This window comes from Macaca thibetana, chromosome 1 (assembly GCF_024542745.1).
Source record: "Macaca thibetana thibetana isolate TM-01 chromosome 1, ASM2454274v1, whole genome shotgun sequence".
NCBI classification, from domain to species: domain Eukaryota; kingdom Metazoa; phylum Chordata; class Mammalia; order Primates; family Cercopithecidae; genus Macaca; species Macaca thibetana.
Genome location: NC_065578.1, coordinates 7842873 through 7869712, shown reverse-complemented (window position 1 = coordinate 7869712; position 26840 = coordinate 7842873). Strand labels below are relative to the sequence as shown.

General features: G+C 39.7%; 1 protein-coding gene and 1 pseudogene across 1 annotated transcript in view; one reads left to right on the top strand and one right to left on the bottom strand.

Annotated features, from left to right (window-relative positions):
• Positions 1-10022: 10022 nt before the first annotated feature.
• On the bottom strand, positions 10023-10732 carry LOC126955035 (60S ribosomal protein L7-like; annotated as a pseudogene).
• A 4735-nt stretch (positions 10733-15467) lies between these two features.
• The window catches only part of RERE (arginine-glutamic acid dipeptide repeats), a 392536-nt gene continuing 381163 nt past the window's right edge, over positions 15468-26840 (top strand). The window contains 1 exon segment of the mRNA XM_050787836.1: positions 15468-25393. The gene's annotated coding sequence lies outside the window, so the exon portion shown is untranslated.

The window sequence follows — 26840 nt, the reverse complement described above, 5'->3', positions numbered from 1 at the left end:
GCTAATGTTGCTCTGAGAGTCTTGCTGGCTCCACTGCTTCTAATCCTAGAGTGCAGAGCTTCTCTTTTTAAATATAAAATTGTACAAAGTGTTTTGTTTTCATTTAGCATAACTGACACTGGCTGGATTTTCAAAGAATTTAACTTAGGATTAATGTTAGTATTCCAAGGGAATAATTATAGTGAATATATTAAGAAACCATCTGGGTGACAGAGCAAGACCCTATCTTCAAAACAAAAGAAATCCATAGAAATGGGCTTAAAATATCAAAAGCCTGTCCAAATTCAGTTACCTGTTCTTGGGCTTCCTGCTACCCTCCCTGTGACCTCTGATCCTTCACACCAAGGAACTGTGTCTCTCACACCTCTACCAGGTCCCTCCAGATACTTGCAACAAAGCTGTACTACTGACCCAGGACTCTTTCTTTTCATTCATCTCGGATTTTGTTTGGCATCTAAGGCTGACTTTTCTGGACTGTGGTGATTGTTATAAATGATGTATAAATGATTGTCTTAACTATTACAGGCCTAGGGGCTGGGCGCAGTGGCTCACGCCTCTAATCCCTGCACTTTGGGAGGCCAAGGCGGGCAGATCACCTGAGGTCAGGAGTTCAAGACCAGCCTGGCCAACATGATGAAACCCCGTCTCTACTAAAAATACAAAAAATTAGCTGGATGCGGTGGCAGGCACCTGTAATCCCAGCTACTCAGGAGGCTGAGGCAGGAGAATTGCTTGAACCTGGGTGGCAGAGGTTGCAGTGAGCAGAGATTATGCAACTTCTCTCCAGCCTGGGCAACAAGAGTGAAACTCCGTCTCAAAAAACAAAGCAAAAACAAAACTAATTACAGGCCTAGGTCTACTTACTTGAGGAGAATTTATTTTGAATTATTTCTCAGATAAATCTTCCTTTTCATAGGAAACTGACCTTAATTAGATTTATACAATGTAATAGCTCTGATCATCAAGACATACTCTGTGTGTGTGTGTGTGTGTGTGTGTGTGTGTGTGTGTGTGTATACACACAGAGAGAGAGAAAGAATTTAGAGTTACAGGTATATCAGCAGGAAGATTGTCCCTCACATTTGAATTTTGTAGTGTTTTTCTTCATGTCTATTGAACTTGTATAGTGTTCTAAGTTCTTTATGGCTGTTTTGCAGTTGAGTGTAGTGGGTATACACTTGCACACAACCTGCAATCAGCAGAGCCACTTAGTTACTGGGATGGGATTGGCACCCATATCTCTTGAGATTTTGATTTTTTAAAAACTGTGCCAAACCATATTCTCCAAAGAGGAGAAGAAAGAATTTTGCACTTTCCGTTCTGTTTTTTCTTTTAGGAAGCGTCTGCTTAGGAGAATTTAACCCTCTTCTAAAGTAACTGCAGAAGTCTTTTATTCCCCCTTTTGAAATACCTGTAGTTTGACCCATAGTTTGATTGGACCAACAAAGGCCTCAGGTGCACTGGCTTGTTTCACTTGCGTGCTTCTGGCCTTTTTCTTTCTGATTCTTCATCCTTGCCCTTTGAAAGAATGATGCTCTTTTCCAAATGACATCTAGCAGATTCTGAGATGTGGTGTCTGATTTAGTAATTTTCTCATGTAAAAGGATTCTACAGTTAAATTAATGTGTCAGAAGAGGTAATAGTTGACAGTAAAGTAGGAATTTTTCATTTTTCTAAAGGAAAAATATAACCTTTCAGTGACTTAATACCTCTTTCTTTGACAATCACAGTATTTATTTTTTTTATTTTTATTTATTTTTTCGAGATGGAGTCTCCCTATGTTGCCCAGGCTGGTCTCCAACTCCTGGGCTTAAGCAAGCCTCTGGCTTCAGCATCTGAATAGTTGGGAAATATCGTTTTGGTTAGAATCTCAATGTTGAGGTGAGAGAATAATCCCATTGACAAAAATTGTACACATTTATTGTGTATACCATGATGTTTTCAAATATGTATACATTTGGAATGGCTAAAATGAGTATAATTACTTCACTGTTTTTTTTGTGACGAGGACACTTAAAATCTATTATTATTCGCAATTTTCAAGAATATAATACATTATTATTAATTATAGTCACTATATTATACAGTTGATCTCTTGAACTTATTCCTTCTCCCTGAAATTTTGTGTCCTTTGACTCACATTTCCCCAGTCCTCCTCTCAGCCCTTGGTAACCACCATTCTACTGTTTGCTTCTACTTCAGCTTCAAAAAAAGGTTGATGAGGCAGGAGGATCCCTTGATTCCAGGAATTCGAGACCAGCTTGGCGAGACCTCGTCACTACAAAAAATAAAAACAAAAAGTTAGCCAGATGTGGTGGCGCACACCTGTAGTCCCATCTACTTAGGAGGCTGAGGCAGGAGGATTTCTTGTGCCCAGGAATTTGAGGTTATAGTGAGCTATGATTGTGCCACTGCACTCCAGCTTGGGCAACAGAGTGAAACCCTGTCTCTTTTGAAGAAAAGATTGAGGGCCAGGCATGGTGGCTTACGCCTGTATTCCCAGCACTTTGGGTGGCTGAGGCGGGTGGATCAGGAGGTCAGGAGATTGAGACCAGCCTGGCCAACATGGTGAAAACTCTACTAAACATGGTGAAACACTTCTACTAAAAAATACTAAAATTAGCCGGGCATGGTGGTGGAGGCTTGTAATCCCAGCTACTCGAGAGGCTGAGGCAGGAGATTTGCTTGAACCTGGGAGGTGGAGGTTGCAGTGAGCTGAGATCACGCCACTTCACTCCAGCCTGGGTGACAGACCGAGATTCTTTCTAAAAAAAAAAAAAAAATTGAGTTTAATGTTTTAGGATTCTACATGTAAGTGGGATAATACAGTATCTGTCTTTCTATGTCTGACTTGTTTCACTTAACATAGTGTCCTCCAGGTTCATCCATATTGTTACAAGTAACAGGATTTTCTTAGACCACATAGTATTCTATTGCATATATATGTGTGTGTATATGTATATATATATATACACACATATAAAGTATATATAGACACACATACATATATATATGACTTTATCCATTCGTCTGTTGATGGACACTTGGGTTGATTCTGTGTATTGGCTGTTAGGAATACCATTTTGCGTCCTTATATGGATAGTAAATAAACATCTTTATGATGAGTGTTTTTGGTGAACAGACTTTGAATGTTTGACTTTTTGGTTGAATCAATACTTTAGAGTGAAAAAAGGCTGACTAGAATGAAAAAAGGCTGGCCGGGCACGGTGGCTCAAGCCTGTAATCCCAGCACTTTGGGAGGCCGAGACGGGCGGATCACGAGGTCAGGAGATCGAGACTATCCTGGCTAACACGGTGAAACCCCGTCTCTACTAAAAAATACAAAAAACTTGCCGGGCGAGGTGGCGGGCAACTGTAGTCCCAGCTACTCGGGAGGCTGAGGCAGGAGAATGGCATAAACCCAGGAGGCGGAGCTTGCAGTGAGCTGAGATCCGGCCACTGCACTCCAGCCTGGGCCACAAAGCGGGACTCTGTCTCAAAAAAAAAAAGAAAAAAGGCTGACATTCAAATGCAAAATTTTAGTGAAGTAGTTTATACCAGCTCTCTTAATCCAACTACAATGTTCTGTCAGCCATGGGAGGAGTTGAGAAAAACAGGAATACACAAACCAGCAACAACAGTGAGCTTATCTCGATTTTCTTCCCATTGTCTTAACATTTGTTCCTCTGATAAGATTATGGGAAATTATGTAAATTCTAGGTTTCTTTTGATGGAGCATCCCATTTAGTATTACATTAGTGATGCACTAGAGAATTTGATTTTGGTAGCCCATGTGGTTCATTTAGTCGTGACTAGAGAATGAGGATTTCCAGGGCATTTCTTTTGTGTTAACTTTAGAAAAAATTGATTATTTAGTGAAAGAGAAATGGAGCAATAATTTGCTAGGGAAAGTTCATACAGGACAGTGGTTATTAGGAATGAATTTTATTTAACAGAAACAGGAAAATGTTTACTTTGTGACATTTGCCAGCACTTTCTTTGTGTGTTTTGTGTTGAATGACAAGTAACTTCATTATCTTCCATCGTTATTAGTGCCATCAGAAGCAGTAACTGGCTTGCTTTTTTTTTTGAGAAGGAGTTTTGCTCTTGTTGCCCAGGTTGGAGTGCAATGGTGCAATCTCGGCTCACTGCAACTTCCGCCTCGTGGGTTCAAGCGATTCTCCTGCCTCAGCCTCCCAGGTAGCTGGGATTACAGGCATGCATTACCATGTGTGGCTAATTTTTTGTATTTAGTAGAGACAGGGTTTCACCATGTTGGTCAGGCTGGTGTCGAACTCCTGACGTCAGGGGATCCACCCACCTCAGCCTCCCAAAGTGCTGGTATTATAGGCGTGAGCCACCATGCCCGGCCAAGTAAGTGACTTTCTAATGAATAAATCATTTTCAAAGTTTCAAACCCACTGAAACTAACAAGATTCAGTGCCAAATTAATATAATTGCATGTTTTCCTTCTAAAGTTAAAGTGATCCTTATCTTCAAAGAAGACTTTCAAAAAGATATACTAGTACATCTGAGCAGACTAATACTTTAGAAAGAATATTACCAGTAATAAAAAGGACAGAATTATAGTTTGATGCATTAATTTTAATAACTTTTTTTATAGCTCTTGAGCCAAGATGAATAAAGTTAAACAGAAATATGGTTCTCATTTTGATTGTACTGAATTTATTATATGGCATGCTCTCCTCCCTTCAGATGCAGAGTCAGGGCTTTTAGGTCCTTTTTGTTTAAAAGAGTATAGGTGATGCTAATATTATACAGCACTAGAATTAAAAATTATTTTCACTGAATATCCTTCAAAGCAATATAATAAAAAATGCAATAATTTGAATATTGCAGTTGAGGCAGTAGTCACTTTAGTTATAAGTGGTGCTCTGACTTTTTAAAAATAACAAATTGTTAGCCATGATCTAATTCTGTTTTATGAATTTGTTGCTTGTAAGAACTATACTTGTTTCTTGACTTATAGTTATTATAAAATTGATAATTTGATTATTTTTTACTTTATTTTTAAATTTTTAAAAATGTTTAGTGGAGATGGGGTCTTGCTGTGTTGCCCAGGCTGGTCTTAAACTTCTAGGCTCAAACAGTCCTCCTGCGTTGGCCTCTCAAAGTGCTGGGATTACAGCTATAGCCACCACACTTGACTGATAATTTGGTTCTTTAATTGACTTTTTTCCTTTATAATAGCCCTTTTGTTGTGGTAGCATGCTGTAGATTTGGGGTTTTAAAATTTCAATTTAACTTAATTTTTATTTTTTGTAGAGACGAGTCTCACTATATTGCCCAGGCTGGTCTCAAACTCCTGGGCTCAAGTGATTCTCCTGCTTTGGCCTCCCAAAGTGCTGGATTTATAGGTTATAGGTATGAGCCAATGCACCTGGCCCAATTTGGGGTTTTGCATTTTAGAAATATATGTTATAAACAGATTCTGACAATACAGTTTGTTTTTGCTGATGTGCTTGCCTAGAAAGTCTTGTTTGCTCTTGTGTAGGTTATCAGTGACATTGTCTGCTTTTAAAATGTTTGTATTCTTTGTCCCAATTCCATGTGCCACTTGGTGTACTATTTAGTTTTTACACTGCCTTTCACCCTCCCCAGAGGCAAATTGTCCATGAAGCTTAAACCAAAGAGACCCTCACTTGAATGGCCCCCTTGACATTTTGTATGCAAATTTTGTAGTCCTTTTCTTAAAGAAGGCCCCCCAACTTGTATAAACAACAGATCTACAAAACCTTCCTTTTCTAAAGTAGAGGACTGCTAGGAGGAAATGAGAAACAAAAGTAAATGTGGATTTTTAGTTTTGTGGTTTAGGTAAAAGGGATATAAATAGAATATTGAATGGGTTTGTGTGTGATGTCAGATTTAATTTATCATGATAACCATCAGTGGTACACCAGATGTTTTGACTGTATTTAGCTTCATATTAAATTAAGCATAGCCAGTGGCCTACAAAGTCCATCTGTACTGCTGCCAAAGGTAGCACTGAAGACAGCCAGCTGCCTTTCATGTCTGTTACCACTGCTAGCTGCTGTTTCCCTCTTGCTATGATATTTAAGCTTTGGCATTGCTCATGCACAGGTGAGCCTTTGTATTGAAGTGGAATTTGTATTCTGAAAATTGACTGTACTGAATGGCGATGCTTGCCTTTCAGTAGATAGTCTATTCTTATTTTTGCTTACCTGTAAACCAGTGGAAATAAATCAAATACATAAGATTAGTTAGGGGTTTATTGAGGCTTGAATTCTAGAGAGAGGGGAATTATTGTATTATGCACAAGTGCCAGTTAAACATGTACCAATCTGAAGAAGATTTTTCTATACTTGCTACTAATCATGGAAAACAATTAACTTACTGATTTTTGTTATATAAATACATATTAAGAGCTGAAAATCTCAGCAGTTAGTTTTATTTATAATCAGAAAGACAGATGTTAACAATCACCAAAACCTTTATGTTTTAAATGAACGCACCTTCACTTTTACTTGACTTCTACTTCATCAGCATAATTGGAGAACCATAGATTCTTTCCCCATGAGTGAGGGCAAAACATACATCTGCAGTGTTCTTAGCGTGAGGATCATTAAGATGGCAGACCTTGTAGATCAAACAATTTCCTCCCATGCACCCTCATTCTTTCCTAGAAAAGCATTTAGACAGCTCTGAAATTAGACCTGGAAAGCATGTGCTAAGGCAAGAACAAATATCTTGAAAATTTTATCATAATGTTGCTTTTTAAAGTCCTAAATGTCCTCTAAAATGAAATTCTTTTGTATTAACCTTCTTTCATATGCTGGCTTTCACCAGACTGCAGAATTGCCTGATTTGACTTTCTAATGTAACTGTAATGAATCTTCTGGGAAGCTGAAACGATTGAACACACATACTTCACAACTCCATTGTAAAATATTCACTCAGTACTGTCGATGTTGCTGATTAAAAAAGGAGAAAAAAAAAAAAAGGAATTGGGAGTGGAAGAGAAAAATGAAACACTCCTGAACACATATTAGGGCTTAAAACCAAACATATTCTCTCAGGGATTTCAGCCTTTACAAGACATCATGATGTGCAATAATACCTTGATTAAATATATTCAGCAACTCCTTAATAAAAACATCAAGTTTGGTGAAGGTAGGGTCTGCTTTGTAAAGCCACAATTAGGAGTATATGATTATGTTCAGTTTTGACATATTTATTCTGAAAAAGCATGGAAAAAAACTGGCCCATTTGCACAGACAAATTGCCCTGTGCATTATGCATGAGGACCCAGTAGAGTTAAAGATTTGCCAGCCTTTGAATATGGGACCTACATACAGTGGAGCCCAAATTTTTAATGCTGGGTCTTTCAAATGTGTGTCCCTTACATACTTTGGGTCTTATTTCGCAGCCAGAGAATCAAGAGGTATGCTTTTTCATGGTATAAGTAATTTATCCCAGGTATTTATAAGTGTAGCATTATGTGTTTGGCTTATTTATTTGAAAGAAATTGAACACCAGAATTTAATAATTAAGGATTTATTAGTTAAAACTGAGTGTTATAATGAGCCAGATGCTGCTGCATTGAAACAGCCATTTTCATTAGCATTTTTAAATAGAAGAGAATTGAATTTAAATTTGTAGTGTCTTGACTTTGATGAGTTGACATTTTAAAATCTTTTAAAATCTATCAAATAGAAGGCAAACTTCTTTTAATTTCAATGATAGACAACACTCACACTGAAATATCAAAATAGGTAAGTGAATAAAAACCTACCTTAAAAATCTGAATTTCTTGTTTTGAATACTATAAAATAACATTAACTTAAAATGCTTGTGAAAAGAAATGACTATAAAAATGTGTGGAATATAAAAAATTAATTTTACCTATGACTGAAAAAGGTATGGATCACTCAAATGGAAGAGTCATTGGTGAATAAGAATGGGGAAGTGTGTTTATATTGTTTATTCCCTCCTTTTATCGCAGGGAAGCATTTTTAATAATAGCTTGGGTGGTTTGATGAAACATCCGAAGGAAACTCCCAGGAGAGGAAGATTATACTGGAGAGAGATCTCTCTATGAATCATTTACGCTAACCTCTTGCTGAAGCACAGCTTGCATTTTTAATGAAGGATGATTGCATTTCATAAACAGACCTTTAAAAATTAAAATAATATTGATCCTTCCTCATTTAGGCCTATTAAAATAACATGCTATACATTTCTTTCTAATAGCTCAGGACAGATTCTTATTATTGTTTTAAAACAACACACAATTTAATAATGTCTAATCAAAAGTTTCTTTAAATAGGACTTTGATTAAAATATTTCTGGAAAATTTTTCTTCGTAATGTAATATCTATGAAAACAAAATTTAAAAATTATGAAATGGTTTAAAGTTTGGCACTCCAAATTATTTCCAACACAAACTATCTCTGGTAAGTTTCCTTTAATTTCTTTTGATCATAACAGTTTCTTACAAAGGCAATAGCTTCATTTCTTGAAACATCTACTGTAGCATAAGGAAAAAGAGACTCACAAGGTTTTAAGAAACCTTGCTTTTACAAACTACAGCCTTATGCTGAGTACAAGTTACATTATCTCTCACTTTGTTAGTGTTCTTACTTTTAAAATATGTCCCTCAATGAGATAAAGATTAAGATGAAACTTGAACTTTTCTGAATTATTACTTTACTGTTTATCATTTTCAGAAGCTCTTCTCTGAACCCGAATTTCTCTTGTAAGGATTATAGGAATAATGTAGTTTAATGCCTTCCGTATCTCTTATAACTACTAGATGATACTGGGAGTATTTTTTTTCTTTTTTTAAATGAAAATGTTCCTAAGCTATGCTTTAGTACAAGAATATGAAACTGCAAAGGAAGTGTTTCTTTTATGCCGAAGGATTAGAAATAAAAAGCAAAGTCAAAATTCATCATCGTATGACCGCCTTCTGGGTGATAGTCAATTTTTTTTTCTTTTTTTTTTTTTTCCCATTTGAAGAGTAGCAGTATGTAGTGTATAAGAACACAGACACGCAAGGCAAATCCTGTCCCTACTACTTCACTGGCAGGTTACTTAGCCTCTGTATCTTTTTGCTGTCTGTAAAATGGGGATAATAGTGGCCCTTGAATGGCTGTTGTGAAGGTTAAATGGGTTATTCTAGATTAGTGTCTGCCGTATACATTAAGAACTGTGTTAAGGTTTAACTATTATTATATTGAATTGATCTTTATTTTTTGCAATCTTAAAACAGTTATTTGGGGACAATTCCCGTACTACAGTCAAGTGCTGAAAATTCTGTTATGACTTCTTAGAATGAAATATTTTTCCATATTTACTTTATTGTTGTTGTTTCTTTAGTGCCTTGCATATGTAACTAGATGATAATTTTTTTTTTTGTTTTTTTTTTTTTAAGTGAAAGGAATTCTGAACTAAAGATTTGGTATGAGAAAGAAGATAAAACTGCAAAGGAAGGGCTTCTCTCAGGAAGTCTGTGTGGAGTTAACACTGGGTCTCTATTTAGCTTCCTAGTTGCTATAGGAATAAGCACAGTATTTTGGACTTTTCAGAATAATAAGCCATGCATGTTCTGCGTGTTCTTTCACCTGTCAGTGCAGAGAGGATCATCGAGCAAAACTAACTGGGTAGCATAAGTTTGACTTTGGTATAGTTTAGGAACTCTGGAAGAAATGGAATTTGTTCCCTTCCACCCTCCTCTTAAATTCTTCCATCAGAGAGGTTTTCCCATAGGTGCCAGGTACTAAAAACATGTTTCCTATAAGAATATTGCCTTTGTTACCATAGATTGCTATTTATTTGGAGATATTAGACTCATAGGGTGTAGTAAGGAGCAAATGAGACACTAGATGCAAAGTACTTGGCATAATCCTTGGGATGTTCTAAGTGTTTTTTCCTGTAGCAGGGCTGGCAGAGGTACGGTTGGTGGATGTTTGTAAATGGGGGCTGCTTGAATGAGTATGTTTCAGAGTTACTGAGAGATTGTCATGATGGGCAACAGAACACTACCTATTTTGGAAAGTGTGCTCAGATGTTTTAAGCACTTTGGAGCAGCTTATGTTGTAGATACTCAAGGTTTTCTTCATTCCGCCTCATGGAGAAGATAATTTGAAGGGCCACAGGAAGTTATTGGCTTCTTTGAAGCATTTGCCAATAGTATAGATCTCATGAATCAGATCCTCCATGTAGATGATGCAATATTTACCAAGAGATGGAACAATCGAAGCGTTATCTGTCAAAGCAATTTGCTTATTGATTTTGCCATAACCACGCTTGTAGATTAGTTCCTTTACTGACTTCAGATTTGGGTTCCCCCATGTAATATACGATTCTGCAGTCCTCAGCGTGTTAACTGAAGCCTTGTTGAGCTTCACAAATGTTCCATTGAAGATTTGACAAAGGCAAAGAAGCTGCAACACCTTTCGGACCTCTGAGCTCACACCACTGATACCTCTGATTCTGATGACAAAGGCCAATTTGGGTTCTGCAGGTACATAGAAGTTGCCAGCTTTTCTTGCCATCCTTGCCATTCGAATTTCAGTTCTGTACATCTGCCTATATTCCTTGTGATAGTGCTTTGCTGTTTCATAGATAAGCTTCCTCCTTGCCTTTCAAAGCATGTTTTGGGCGAACTTCTTTCTTAGGTGCTTGATCTTCAGTTCTGTGAAATTCTTTTGCTTTTTCTTAAGGGTTTCTGGCACAGCAGGAACCACCTTCTTCTCTTCTATACGCTCCGTGTTTCCAGCCAGAAAAAGAGGCTCTGGTTTTTAAAAGACTACTGGGTTTGTGACACTCACAGATGTTGAATGAGGCAGAATGGTTTCTACATGTAGCACTTTACCACCCAGGTCTTAGCCCTCATCTTCTGTTACCTTGACTATTGCAGCATTCATTTATTCAACACATTGACTACTGACTATGTGCCAGGCATGGTTCTAGAAGTAACAGCCTCCTAATTCCTCTCCAGTCTTCCACTTTCATCACTGTGTAATCCGTTCTTTTTTTTTTTTTTTTTTTGAGACAGAGTCTTGCTGTGTCGCCTAGGCTGGAGTACAGTGGCATAATGTTGGCCCACTGTAACCTCGGCCTCTTGTGTTCAAGCTATTCTCCTGCCTCAGCCTCCTGAGTTGCTGGTGTTGCAGGTGCCCACCACCACGCCTGGCTAATTTTTGTATTTTTAGTAGAGATGAGGTTTCGCTCTGTACAGGTGCCTGCCACCATGCCTGGTTAATTTTTGTAATTTTAGTAGAGATGAGGTTTCGCTGTGTTGGCCGGCTTGGTCTCAAACTCCTGATCTCAAGTTACCCACCTGCCTTGGCCTCCCAAAGTGCTGAGATTACCGGTGTGAGCCACTGCGCCTGACCTGTAGTTCATTCTTTACACAGAGTTGGAGGAGTGGGATTGCTTTTTCAGAAACGTAGATCACCTCATTCTCTTACTTAAAACCCTTCAGATTCTCATTCTGCTGAGAATAAAATACAGATTTTTTCTTCCTATGGCTGTGTGCCAGCATAGCTGACACTTCTGAGTCTCTGATATAACTGTGACTACTCTCCACTTGCTCCCTTAGCGTCAGTCACAGTGGCCTCCTGTCCTTTCTGTTGTTTTAGGAACTAACAAGCTAACTCTCACTGAGGTGTATTGCATTCATCATAATTGCCTCAATGTGGTTCTATCAGGTTTTTTCTTTGTTTGCTTCATTTTATAATTTAGATCTCATTTCAATATTATTCCTTAGGGAGGCTCTCCTTGGCTTCCAGTCTAAAGTAGTGCATTACTCTATATCACCTTATCCTTTTTTTTTTTTCCAGAGTAAAAAATTGTGTTATTTTGCTTTTTACTTATGTATTATTTGATGCCTTTCTTGTGAAATTATCTACAATTAAATTCCCAGTGGCAGGAATAATTCTCAGAATATAATAAACTCCCAAGAAATATTTTAAAAATGAATGAATAAGCTCACAGTGATCTCCTTCATATATCTCTATTGGAGTCTACCATTGTAGTGAAGTTGTTAGTATGAGGTGGTTAGGAGCGCTGGCACTGCTTACTAGATTGGGTGACCTTGGGCATGTTACTTAACTCCTCCAGCTCTTCAATTCCTTATCCAAAAATTGTGATAATAATAATAATTATACCCACTTCATGGAGTGGTTTTGATTATTAAAGGAACAGATAATTAAGTACTTGTAAAGCAAGTAAAACAGTACCTGGCTCACAGCTTACCGAAATCTTGATAAATGTTAGCCATTATTATTACCATCATCGCTGTCCCCCATGCCTATGAAATGCCAGAATAGAGACCTACTTACTTAATTAGATCCTCTTTTTAAAATATGTATCTTCTGATACCTCATTATGAAACAAGACCTATTTGGGCCTTTTAGGAATGGAAGTTTTGATTGGATAAGAAAAGAAAGGAGTAATATAGGAAGGTGGGACTAAGTCTGATGAGGTCCTTGAAATGCTTAAAGTCCACACCTTTGGGGTTGGGAAGAAAGACAAAAGGAGAAATTGACCAATCACCAGGTTTTTCATACTTGCCAATGTTAATGAGAATGTTGAAGTTGGGATGCTACCAAAAATTGCTTGGTAAGTTGCTTGTCCTGGAATTAATGCATGCATACTGATGAAGAAAGCTCTTGACACTTGTGGTTCTGTTCCCATAATCTGTAGGGTTCCTAACCATATACTTGGGTTGGAGCACAAAGCTTGTGTTTGGAACTGAAGAGAGTATCTGATGATAGCATGGAGAATGGATGGAAGGGGAGGGCTGTACAAGATACAGCAACATAACCTGTGGGACTATTGTGGTAACTGAGTTTAGAGATGGGGAAGCTCTGAACTAAGATAGTGATGGTGTGAGAGTGAATGAGAGAGGGTATCTGGCGTGGGGCTGAGAGAAGAGTCTAAGATAATTCCCAGGTTTCTGACTTAAGTGACTGTGGATGAGTTAGAATCCCATGTTTGAGTCTCAGCTCCACTATTTACCAGCATAATAATTTTTGGCAAGTTACTTCATTTTTCTAAGCTTAGTTTCATTACCTGTAAAATGGTAGAGGTAAATAAGGGTGTTTCTCTCTCAGAATTGTCTTGAACTTTAGATGAAATTATGTGTAGTTGTATTTAACTACTTAAGTAATATAGAAAGTTATGGCCGGGAGTGGTGGCTCACGCTTGTAATCCCAGCAGTTGGGGAGGTTGAGGTGGGCGGATCACTTGAGGTCAGGAGTTTGAGACCAGCCTAGCCAACATGGTGAAACCCCATCTCTACTAAAATAAATACAAAAATTAACTGGGTGTGGTGGCATACACCTGTAATCCTAGCTACTTGGGAGGCTGAGGCAGGAGAATTGCTTGAAACCGGGAGGTGGAGTTCTCGGCAGTGAGCTGACATTGTGCCATTGCACTCCAGCCTGGGCGACACAGCGAAGCTCTGTCTCAGATATACCTCCTCTCTTATTATCTTTAGTAACAACTAGGACAGGAAATAACATCAATGAGATAAACAGATAAGAGAGTAAGGGAGGATTAGGTTTTGGGGGTAAAATGTATATGGGATATTTAGAGAATTCCAGTTCACTGCATATGGGTTTAAGTTTAAGAAGATAGTTCTGTAACTAGATAAGGTAATAATTAGAGTGTCTTAAATATAGTAGAATCTCAGTAAATCAAGTATGAATATCATGTGTTGATTTATCTGTCTTTCCAAAGTTGTAGTTGGTAGCAAAAAAAAAAATCAGGATGTTTAAAAAAAATCGGATAAAACCTTTGAGCCTTCATCACTTCTGGCCTGGTTACCCTAGCAGGTTCTTTTTTTCTTTTTTTTTTTTTTTTCTTTTTTTTTTTTTTTTGGGAGAAAGTCTCGCTCTGTCGCCCAGGCAGGAGTGCAGTGGCGTCATCTTGGCTCACTGCAAGCTCTGCCTTCTGGGTTCACACCATTCTCCTGCCTCAGCCTCCTGAGTAGCTGGGACTACAGGCGCCCGCCACCATGCCTGGCTAATTTTTTGTATTTTTAGTAGAGATGGAGTTTCACCAAGTATTAGCCAGAATGGTCTGTATCTCCTGACCTCACAGTCCGCTTGCCTGTGCCTCCCAAAGTGCTGGGATTACAGGCGTGAGCCACTGCGCCTGCTCCCTAGCAGGTTCTTAACGGGTCTTGTTCTCCCTGCCCACCTCCCACTTCCACACCCACCCCCATGCCAGTTGTTTTCACAACACAGCAAGCCTAAAGATCCTTTTAAAAGTTAAGTCAGGGCTGGGCGCGGTGGCTCATGCCTGTAATCCTAGCACTTTGGCAGGCTGAGGCAGGCGGAGGTGGATCGCGAGGTCAGGAGATTGAGACCATCCTGGCTAACACTGTGAAACCCCGTCTCTACTACAAATACAAAAAATTAACCGGGTGTGGTGGCGGGCGCCTGTAGTCCCAGCTACTTGGGAGGCTGAGGCAGGAGAATGGCATGAACCCGGGAGGCGGAGCTTGCAGTGAGCCGAGATTGTGCCACTGCACTCCAGCCTGGGCAACAGAGTGAGACTCCATCTCAATAAAACAAAAAACAAAAAAGAAAGTTAAGTCAGATCCTGTCCCTCTTCTGCTTGGGACTTTGCAGTGGCTTGACCTTTCACAATGCCATCTTGGGGGTGTCTGTCTCTGTCTCTTTCTCTGTCTTTCTCTCTCCTGCTCCCTCTGTCTCTCTCTTGCTTCCCCTCATCTCCCTTCTCTCCTCCTCCCTCCCGTCTGCCCTCCTTCTCTCTCCCACCCTCCCCACCACCCCTCCCCTGTCTGCCCTCCTTCTTTCTCACTGCCCCCTGACCCCGATACACACCCCTACACTTGCTTGCTGCAGCCACACAGGCCTTCTTGCTGTTTCTCTTATCTGCCAGGTGTCCTCTTGTAGCTGTTAATTCGTCCCTGAGTACAATTAATTATAATGTAAGTCAGACCACAATCACGACTTGTATGTCAGTATAGTCTCTGACTTACGATGCTTTGACTTAGAATTTTTTAACTTTATGATGGTGCAAAAATGATACACAGTCAATAGAAACCATACTTTGAGTACCATATAACCATTTCGTGTTTTACTTTCCGTATTCAATAAGTTACATGAGATACTCAAGTTTATTATAAAATAGGCTTTGTATTAGATGATTTTGCCCAATTGTAGATTAATGTAAGTGTTGCGAGCAAATATCATGCAGGGTAGGCCAAGCTGTGATGTTTGGTAAAGTAAGTGTATTAAATTATTAAATGCATTTTCTTTTTTTTTTTTTTTCTTGAGATGGAGTCTGGCTCTGTCACCCAGGCTGGAGTGCAGTGGCCGGATCTCGGCTCACTGCAAGCTCCGCCTCCCGAGTTTACGCCATTCTCCTGCCTCAGCCTCCCGAGTAGCTGGGACTACAGGCGCCCGCCACCTCACCCAGCTAGTTTTTTTTTGTATTTTTTAGTAGAGACGGGGTTTCACTGTGTTAGCCAGGATGGTCTCGATCTCCTGACCTTGTGATCCGCCCGTCTCGGCCTCCCAAAGTGCTGGGATTACAGGCTTGAGCCACCGCGCCCGGCCTCATTTTCAACTTAGAGTATTTTCAGCTTTTTCAGTGGGTTTATCAGACTTTCCTCATGTTACAGCGAAGATGGCTGTCTGTAGCTCTAGGCCTCATCCCTGTTGCTAGCGGATCCAGCAAAAAGAGATCCTTTTTTTTTTTCCTTCTTCTTCTTCTGGTGGTTCTAGCAGAAGTTATGGGGAGGGTTCTCAGTGGTTCTTCCTGAGACACGGGCCCATTCTTGAACAAGTCATGGTGGCCAGGAGGATTTAGTATGGTGAGCAACCCTGGATCCACCCAGACTACATGTTATTAGGTCCCCATATGAAGTGGTAGTTTCCTAGAATAAAGTGGGTGAGGAGGGTGCTTTGTTAAACAGACAAAAGCTATCATCAGACTATGATTTCCATTAACATAGATAAAATCTCTTCGAACAGAGATATAAACAGAGTACTTTGGCAGTACCTTGAAGGCAACAAATAATTCTGATTGTAAGGATCAAAGAAATTTTCACAGAGGTTACATTTAAACTGGACCCTTTCAAAAGAGATGGGCTCTTGCTCAGTAGCCCAGGCTGCAATGCAGGATCATGGCTCACTGCAGGCTCAACTTCCTGGGCTCAAGCAATCCTGCCTCAGCCTCGAGTAGCTGGGACCACAGGCATGTGCTACCATGCTTGGCTAATTTTTAATTTTTATTTTTTGTAAAGATGAGCTCTCCTTGTGTTGCCTAGGCTGGTCTTGAATTCCTGGGCTCAAGCGATTCTCCTGCCACAGCCTCCCAAAGTGCTAGTATTACAGGTGTGAGCCACCGTTCATGGCCAGTAAGAAAGATGTTTTAAAACAGAAAAGAAAGGGAATATATGTTAGGGGGTCGAAAAGTATGTATGCCAAGACTTGGAGGGTTGGAGCATGGAGGAGAAGGGGCTGAGGCCAGAGGTCCAATCCATATATTAGAGTATTAAGGAGTTTAGACTTCATTCAGTGAACGATGGAATCCTGTAGAAGTTTTAAGCAGGAGTATAATCTCATCACACCTCTTTTTGCAGTAGTTTAGCCAGGCGATCATGACAGCTGAACCTAGGCCAAGGGTAGTCTGGAATGGAATGGGACAGATTGAAAACCATTTGGGAGACAGAAATGAAATTATAATAGCTGGACATGCCAAGTATCAGTGGTTGAGAAAAACATAACCATGTGTATTAGTCTGTCTTTGCACTGCTATAAAGAAATACCTGAGCCTGTTTAATTTATAAAGGAAAGAGGTTTAATTGACTCACAATTCTATGTAGCTGGAGAGGCCTCAGGAAACTTACAGTCATGGCAAAAGGCAAAGCAGGCACCTTCCCAAGGCGGTAGGAGGGAGTGAGGAGCGAAGTGGGAAGAGCCACTTATAAATCCCTCAGATCTCCTGAGCACTCAACATCTCCATAACATCGTGGAGCAAATGGCCCCATGGTCCAATCACCCCCTGCCAAGTCTCTTTCTAGACACATGGGGATTATGGGGATTACAGTTCAAAATGAGACTTGGGTGGGGGCACAGCCAAACCATATCACCATGAAAGTCACTAGAATGCGCTAGGGTGAAGTGGTGGAGGAGTGGTTTATACCTGAGAGTTTCTATTCATGGACTCGCTTGACTGGAGGTGGGATAAACTGCATCCACAGCGCCATGCATGTCATGGGAAAATCAAATTGTCCTAATATGTGATTTCTGTTTTCTTGGGTCTAGGTGATTTTGAAGTTTTCCATTTTAGACTATGGGCATTTGTCTCCATTATCCTGTACATACTATTTATTTCATCTCAGTTGATTTAAGAAGTCTTTCTGTATGGAGAACATATATTTTATTTCTTTTGTCTCTTACCACAAAATGCAGTGTGGAACTTTATACATTTTAGCTTACTGACTTTTGTTAACTGATCAACACCTCTATTTCTGTTTTCTTATTTTATCACTAAAATTTGAAGGTGATCTCTTTTAGACCATATTATGAGCTATTTAGATCAGTTCTGTCTTACCTATTGTTTTAATGGCCAGATGGCACACTGGATGGTATACTTTTTCTATCAGAATTACCTGATTGAGAATGTACCCATCAGTTATTTTGCTGTGTATGTTTTAGATAGTAGACATGTTTAAGAATGCAGCTAATACAGTGTTTGTGAAGAGTTGTAGTATTAGAGGACGTGTATGTGGAGAAACAAAGGTGAAACGGAATTCTCCCTGTGGTTAATGTGACCTTCATAATGTTTGAGTGGTGTGGTGTAACATCGTTACTACCCACATATGAAACTTAAGCAGTTTACATTTTCTACATCAGGGTTTTTTCCATTGCTTTAGCAGGACATAGAATTCCTTGCTTTTTGTTAAAATGTATGTGAGCACTCAGGGGCAGCCTTAATGATTTTTGGGTATAGTTGGAATAACAATTTCATTTTGAAAAGTCCTTTGGGCTTTAAGTTAAATGAAAGGGAATCATCTCTTAAATGTATGTCCACTCCCACTTGGAGAGCTTTTCATTTCACAGCGTCAGTATTAAGATTAATTTCCGGGACTGTCTATTTTCTTTCATTCAGTCACTATTTATTGAGCACTTACTGTGCTTCAGCACACAGTTCTAAGTGCTGAGGAAGCAACAGTGAGTGAAACAAACCCAAATATTCCTTAATTCATGGAGAAAATATTCTAGTGGGAGAAAACAGACAGTAATATACAAATAAGTAAAGATTTGATGGTGAAAAGTGCTGTGGAGAAAAACCAAGCAGGCACAGGGGAAATGGCAAGCTGAGATTTGGCTGAGGGAGTAAGTGGTTGTGGTGGGCTTAAAGAACGATTGGGGAAAGCTGACATTTTAGCAGATAAGTGAGGGACTGAGCCCTGTAGAAGTAAAGGAAAAGATCAGTCTTGGTAGAGAGAATAGCCCCGAGGCCCTTGTTAAGTTTCATTTTATTGACAAGATTTTCTTGATTAGACTATGCATGTCTATACATGTTATAGAAGATGAAATATATATCAGTTGGAATAAAAATAGTTTAAATATGGCCAAGAGTGGCCAGGTACGGTGGTTCACGCCTATAATCCCAGCACTTTGGGAGGCCAAAGATTCCTTGAGGCCAGGAGTTTGGGACCAGCCTGGCAAACATGGCAAAATCCTGTCTTTACTTTAAAAAAAAAAAAAAAAAAAAAAATTACAAAAATTAGCCTGGTGTGGTGGTGTACGCCTGTAGTCCCTGCTACTTGGGAGGCTGAGGTGGGAGGATTGCTTGAGCCTGGGAGGTGGTGGTTTCAGTAAGCCCAAATTCTGCCACCGCACTCCAGCTTGGATGACAGAGTGAGACCTTGTCTCAAAAAAAATAGGACTACAGGCACGCACCACTGCATCTGGCTAATTTTTAAAATTTTTTGTAGAGACGGGGTCTTGCTTTGTTGCCCAGGTTGTTCTCAAACTCCTGGCCTCAAGCAGTCCTCCCACATTAGCCTCCCAAAGTGCTGGGATTATAGGTGTGAGCCACTGTGCCCAGCTTGAATAAACAGCACACTTACTATGTCTTTTTTAAACAAGTGTGTAATAAACTCACACACTTTTAAGTAAGATCATACAGTTGTCCACAATATATCTCGAGGATTAAACAATTACTGAGTTGCTGAAATAATGTCTGTCTGTATCCTAAGTTTGTTTCCCCCTTTAGACTGTGAGAATGATATAAATAAACAATAACAACAAAAGAAATAACAACAAAAGAGCTTAAATCTTCAAGATTATACCTTTTTTTTTTTTTTTTTTTGAGACAGGATCTCACTCTGTCACCCAGGCTGGAATGTAATGGCATGATCATAGCTCACTGCAGCCTCAACCTCCCAGGTTCAGGTGATCCTCCCACCTCAGCCCTTCGAGTAGCTGGGACTACAGGGATACCGCATCACACCTGGCTAATTTTTAACCATCATGTCTGGCTAATTTTAGCCATCATGCCTGGCTAATTTTTGTATGTTTTGTAGAGATAGGGTTTTGCCATGTTGCCCAGGCTGGTCTTGAACTCCTGGGCTCAAGTGATCTACCTGCCTTGGCCTCCCAAAGTGCTGGGATTGCAGGTGTGAGCCTGCGCCCCTGGTGGTTGTACTTTGTATATTTTAGTGCTTTGGCTTGTGTGAGTTCTACCAGTCCTGAATATATTTCCCCTGGCCATTGAGTGGATGAGATTGCTACTCACTATTGCGGATTTGGCTAAGTTTCCTCCCAGAGTGGCAGAGTAACTTTATATACCAATTCAGCTCTACAGTCTGCTCCATAAATCCCTGAGCAAATTCCTGGAGTTAGCCAGAGAGATACTCCCTTTGGGAGTGTCAGAGAGGACCTAGTTTTTATTTCATATGGGTCAGAGTGCTTTAGAAGACTGTTTGCATTGCATAATGATTCTAGAACTGTGATTGGGTAAACAAGTTACTGAAAACAAATAGATTGATTTTCTACTGTAGAAGCATGGTGTGCTATGGAATGTCATGTTGTAATATTTGATTTTCATTATTGGGTGTAAATAAACAGAATCCTTTGATATATACGTACTACACTGGGATGGCACGGTTCACCTTGAAAACTAACAGTCTTTTTCCTCATCTGCATACAGTATACTGAAATCATACAAATTTATAATTGCCAGCTGGTTGAATTAGTTTTTTTTCTTTTGAGGAATAGACTTGATATTTTACTTTATCTTAATTGTTAGGCATGAGACAAAGGCATTGTCTCCTTATCCTTAGAGTTACATATGTGTAATAATTTTATTGCATGTATGCTGATCAACATATCAGATATAATGTCAAAGCCAAAATTTTCTCCTTTTACGTTGTTATTCGCTTCATAAAATGTTTCCCCTCGTATTAGTCTGTTCTCGCTGCTATAAAGAACTAAGACTGGGTAATTTATAAAGGAAATAGATTTAATTGACTCACAGTTCCACACTGCTGGGGAGGCCCCAGGAAACTTACAATCATGGCAGAAGGTGAAGGGAAAGCAAGGCATCTTCTTCACAGGGTAGCAGGACAGAGTGAGTGCTGAGCGAAGTGGGGAAAAGCCCCTTATAAAACCATCAGACCTTATGAGAACTCACTCACCATCACGAGAACGGCATGGAAGAAACTGGCTCCACGATTCAGTTATCTCCACCTGGTCTCTCTCTTGACATGTGGGGATAATGAGGATTATGGGGTTTATAATTCAAGATGAGATTTGGGTGGGGACAAACGCCTAACCATGTCACTCCCCTTCATTCAACATTCATCAACTGAACTGATATTGAGTGTCTGCTTTGTTCTAGACATCTTGCTAACTCTTTGGGATTCAGTGATTAAGAAATTTTTCTTGCCTTCATAGAGGTAAAAGTATGAATGATGAGAGTTAGTCAATAAGGAATTATGGTCATGTGCTGTGTAAAGAAATTTTGGGCAATCGTGGACCACACCACATATATGACATTGGTTCCATAAGATTATAATGGAGGTGAAAATTTCCTATTGCTTAGTTACATCGTATGTGGTATAAGGTTGTAGCCCAGTATATTACTCGTGTGTGTGTGTGTGTGTGTGTGTGTGTGTGTGTGGTGATGCTGGTGTAAGCAGACCTAATATGCTGCCGGTTATATAAAAGTATACCACATTCAATCATGGACAGTACATAATACTTGATAGTGATTATAAATGATTGTTTTACTGGTTTATGTATTTACTACAGTGTACTTTTTATCATTATTTTAGAGTGTACGTCCTCTACTTACATATAAAATAATTAACTGCAAAATAGCCTCCAGCTATTCTGGAAGAGGTATTCCAGAAGAAGGCATTGTTGTTACAGGAGATGACAGCTCCATATGTGTCATTGCCCCTGGAGACCTTCCATTGGTCCAAGATACGGAGGTGCAAGAGCAATATTGATGATCCTGACCCTGTGTGTGCCTAGACTAATGTGTGTGTTTGTGTTAGTTTTCAACAGAAACATTAAAAAGTTAAAAAATTTAAAAATAGAATAAAGCTTATAGAATAAGGTTATAAAAATAAAATGTCTTTGTAGAACTGCACGGTGTATTCATGTTGTGCTTTAAGCTGAGTTATTAGGAGTCAAAAAGTTTTAAAAATGGTTTATAAAGTAAAAAAGTTACAGTAAACTAAGGCTGATTTATTATTGAAGAAAGAATAATATTTAAAAGATGAATTTAGTGTAACCTAAGCACAGTGTTTATAAAGTTCACAGTGGTGTACAGTAATGTCCTTGGCCTTCACATTCACTCAACACTGACTCACTGACTCACCCAGAGCGACTTCCAGTGAGCTCCATTCATGGTAAGTGCCCTAGACAGATATACCATTGTATTACAGTTGTTTATAGTATTCAGTACTGCAACATGCTGTACAGGTTTGTAGTCTAGGAGCAGTAGGCCATAGGTATCATCTAGGCTTGTGTAACTACACTGTATCATGTTCACACAAGGATGAACATATATCCATTGTTAAGCAACATATGATTGTACAATAATGTGTGGTAAGTGTTCTCAGTGGGGAAGAAGAGGGTTCTATTTGGTGTACTTAGCAGGGGCAACTGACTTGGAGCAAGAGAGTTGAGAGCTGAAGAATGATGAAGGATCAGCTAACTGAAAAGTGGATATGGCAATAGGGGAAAGACGGAAGGCTGTTGTGGGCAGAGGAAACCCATGTGCAGTGGCCCAGAGGCAAAACAAAACAACAAAAAGCAAGCAAGTAAAACTGGATGGGGGCATTAACACTATTATTAACAATAATATATTATTATGTAATGTAATATAATTAAACAATAATGTATCACTATTACTAACATTAATCATAATGGAGTAAAGTGGATGGAGTGAAGTGGATGGATTCAAGAACTACTTAGAAAGAAGGTAGGGCCTGTAGGACGTGATGATTGGAGGAGGAATCAAGGATGCCTCTAGGTTTTGGGTTTGGACAACTGATAGATGATGGTGCTTGTGTCAGTTATTGATTTATTGCTTCTCACCTCGAAGTTTGTCCTTCATTGCTTGCTCTGTGAAAATGAATCTGGGCCTTTTGCTTTTCCTCTGCCAGCTGGCATGATGTTAAGTTTTGTCAGTAGAGGGTGCTAGAGAGACATTGAGGAGGAAAGAGTTTTACTTGACGGTTCCGAGAGAGGCTGATGTGGCACATGGGGTTTCTTCAGTGCTCAGGCATTTGCAGTTTAGTGGCCAGCAGCTCTCCTACTGCCCAGGTAGCGGAGTGCCTCCACTGAGACACTTCCCCACAAACAACTTTCCTTGGCATTCTAGAGGACTGATTTCTGGCAAATTTCACAGAGTAGATCTCCTGAAGTTCTGTCAGGTATGATCCCCCTCCAGCAAGGTCTGGATCTCAGCCCTAGTGTTGGGGGAACTCTTTCTTGGGTGCTCTGTCTCAGCCTTAAGGGTGGTGGCAATTATATGCTGTGTTACATAATATTATATTTGCTACTATATTTTATGTCAGCTATTGCTATGTTCTTTCAAGGTCTTTTTCTTATTTGCCAAGTTCTCATTAATCTCTTGTTATAGTTAATGATTTTTAATCTTCCCTTGTTCAAATTACCATGTAGTTTCTGTCTCCCTGATTGGATTTAGACTGTGACTGGACATAGAGTGTTCTGTTAGAATCATAAAGAGAGAGCATATTTGGGGAGAGAGATGGACAAGATTTGGGTCATGACCAATTTTAAGTACAGAACACTCACAAGGAGATATCCAAGTGCCTGTCATATATGGGTCTGGAATGAGCTCTGAAGATCTGGATTGGAGATTGCCCAGGAAGAGTGTGAGGAAAGAGATGACAGTATGGCCAGGATAGAGTCCTGTAGGTTACAGCCTGTTCACACGAAAAGGAACCTCCTAAGGAGGCTGGGGAAGACTGATTGGAGGGATACTATAGTTTATTATTATACTATTCATAGGGTTGTTGTGAGGGTGAAATGAGTTGATATCATATAAAGCACTGAGCATAATGTCTGGCACGTACATCCTTAGTAAATGTGACTACTGACTGTGCTGTTGTCTGCTGGGCACTGTGGTGGGTGACAGGGATAGAGGATGACCAGGGCTGCAGGCTCTGCCTTGAGGGGTGGGGAATGGGAAGAGGCTTGTTAAGTATATTATAGTGAGTAGTAGGTGTCAGAAAGGTGTGAATAGGCTGGATATGGTGGCTCATGCCTGTAATCCCAGCACTTTGGGAGGCTGAGGCAGGAGGATTGTTTGAGGTCAGGAGTTTGAGACCAGCCCAGGAGAATCACTTGAACCTGGGAGGCAGAGGTTGCAGTGAGCCGAGTTCATACCACTGTACTCCAGCCTGAGTGACAGAGCGAGACTCCATCTCAAAAAAATAAAAAAAAGAACAACAACAAAAGAAAGGCATAAAGAAAGCTCCAGAAACTTATGCCTCGGATATTCTGATCAGGGGCTGTAGAGGAGGTAAAGGCTCAGCTGGATCTTGGAGGAGAGGTGCAGGTTTGCCCCATGGAGAGAAGGCAGGGAAGGTCTTCTGAACAGAGGGAAGAGCATTAGCCAAGGAGGGAGAGTGCTTGACAGCCCAGTCCCACAATGGGGTCATGGTTTGCCCCTTGACTTAGGGGTGGGACAAAAATTGGACACACTTTCTGAATAGCTATTTATTCTACATCCTTATATTCCACAGTGTGCTTTGTTCCCATAACTGTATTTATAATTTATTTAGTGAGTTTTAAAATTTCTGCAGGACATATGCTAGTTAACAGTCTAAAATGATTTAAAACTTTCATTTGTGCCAACATTTTACTTAAGCTTTCATCGAGTGTGAAATTGGAGTGTGTAGGCTGAAATGTTTGAGAGGGGAAAGTTGAAATGTACTATGTGCTATGCCACTTCATTGAGTTTTACTCTCTGGATGAAAACATTTTTTTTCCAGCCACGCATGGTGGCTCACACCTGTTATCTTAGCACTTTGGGAGGCCAAGGCAGGAGGATCACTTGAGCCCGGGAGTTGGAGACCAGCCTAGGCAACATAGGGAAATCCTGTCTCTCTACAAAAAGTTTAAAAAATTAAAAAAAAAAAAAAAAATCTGCTTCCTCAACATTGATAGAACTCAGAACAGTTTCTAGGTCATGTGAGTTCTCTTCAACTTGCAGTTGTTTTTCAAAGGTTCAACAACAGAAGAAATGGAAATTCCTGAAAATTGTATGACTCTTCTCTCAATAACTCACATTTTTGGCAATTTAGGAAACAGGTGTGATAAACTTTTGATTCTTTTGGAGGGAAAACATGGCAATTAAGCCTTAAAGCTCTCTGTGATTTATTCTTTGTGACTGGAATGTTATTTTCCTTTTTCTCTGGCAAACTCCAAGTGAATGTACAGCTCACTTACTAGTTTTCTAGTCTTTTCTAAAGTTTCCTAATTTGGTTTACCAAAGCACTGCCCTAAGATGATTCTGTGGTAATGCTTGGCATGCTTTCATTGAAGACGCTCAAATTGTCAAAAAAAGAAAACAGTCCAACAAGCATTCATTAAAATGTGTTATCTTTGGACTCTGGTAGAGGAAGTCCCTTGGCTGAAATGGCACACTCTAATCCAGAAATTCTCCTGAAAGGTCTGCTTCTGAGTCTTCAGAGGAAGGAGGAATATATTTCCTAAAGAACGATAATCATTTGTTTTTTTCAGAAAGAAGAGTTAAACCATTCTTTATTGGCTAGGACTGCTGGGATATAAGAAGGAGGCTGGGAAGGAAGATGTCAAACTGTGACTCTCCAAAGGTTTTAGATTTTTTTTTTTCCGCCTTGCTTCTAGAGGTAACAGACACCTATAACTCTTTGTTCTTGATGAAGACCAAGTGTTTGCCTAAAAGAGTGTTGAGAGACCCAAGAAAATAAGACACTTAGGGCAGTTTTACTTTACTTGACTATCCCTTGGGTAAAATGATGGAAGTTGAAGTGTGACTCTTCTGATAATTGCCTCCTCTATTCTTTTATGATATAAACCAAGGGTAACATTCCAAGATTATTATATTTTTGAAATTTGGGGATTGTTTTGAAGTTGATAAAATATTTCATATTGGCAATTTATTGAGAAGTTGAAAGGAAAACATATGCTCACTTTAAGAACAAGTATAGGCTGGGCATGGTGGCTCACGTCTGCAATCCCAGAACTTTGGGAGACCGAGGCAGGCGGATCAGGAGGTCAGGAGATCAAGACCATCCTGATTAACATGGTGAAACCCCGTCTCTACTAAAAAATACAAAAAATTAGCTGGGCATGGTGGGCGCCTGTAGTTCCACCTACTTGGGAGGCTGAGGCAGGAGAATGGCGTGAACCCGGGAGGCAGAGCTTGCAGTGAGCCGAGATTGTGCCACTGCACTCCAGCCTGGGCAACAGAGCGAGACTCTGTCTCAAAAAAAAAAAAAAAAAATCTGATGGTTTAAATGCAGAACAATAGCAGGAATTAGATAGTGAGAGAACCCCTGCACTCACCATCTAGATTCTACAGTTGCATTTTTACCATACTTGCTATAGTATGTACATTTACTGTATTTACTGTAGAGTCATCCTCTATCCATTTCTTTGTGTATAAGGATTTTGCTTTAATATTTTATATTACAGCAAAATGCTACAAACAATGTAGGAGAAAGGTTGAATATGGTAAATCACTACTATTATGTCTGTTCTTGCATTGCTATAAATACTGAAGACTGGGCAATTTATAAAGAAAAGAGGTTTAGTTAGCTCAGTACTGTAGGCTGTACAGGAAGTAAGGCTGGGGAGGCCTCAGGGACCTTTTTACTCACGGTGGAAGGCAAAGCTGGAGCAGGCATCTTCACATAGCTGGAGCAGGAGGAAGAGGGTGAGTTTGAAAATTCCAGTAGTTCATAATGGCTTGAAACAGTCTGGATTATGAGAGAGGAAATGGCAGATGATGATGATAGCTGACATTTATTGAGCACTTAGACAATGTCCTGTTCTAAGTGTTTTTTATGTTTTAATGTATTAAGTCTCTGTAGTAACTATGATAGTGGTAGTATAATTACCTTCATTTTACTGTTGAGCAGACCGAGGCAGGGAGATGAAGTAACTTATCCAAGGTCTTGCAAAGTCAGCCCATGTTTGTGTGCATCCCTCATGCTGCCTGATGAGCCTGCTAGGTAGGTGTAGTGCAGACATTGAGCAGTGTCTGGATTCGCTTCCATAAGCTTTGGGAAACTATAATATTAAAGGATTTTAAGCAATAAAGTGAAACTCTCA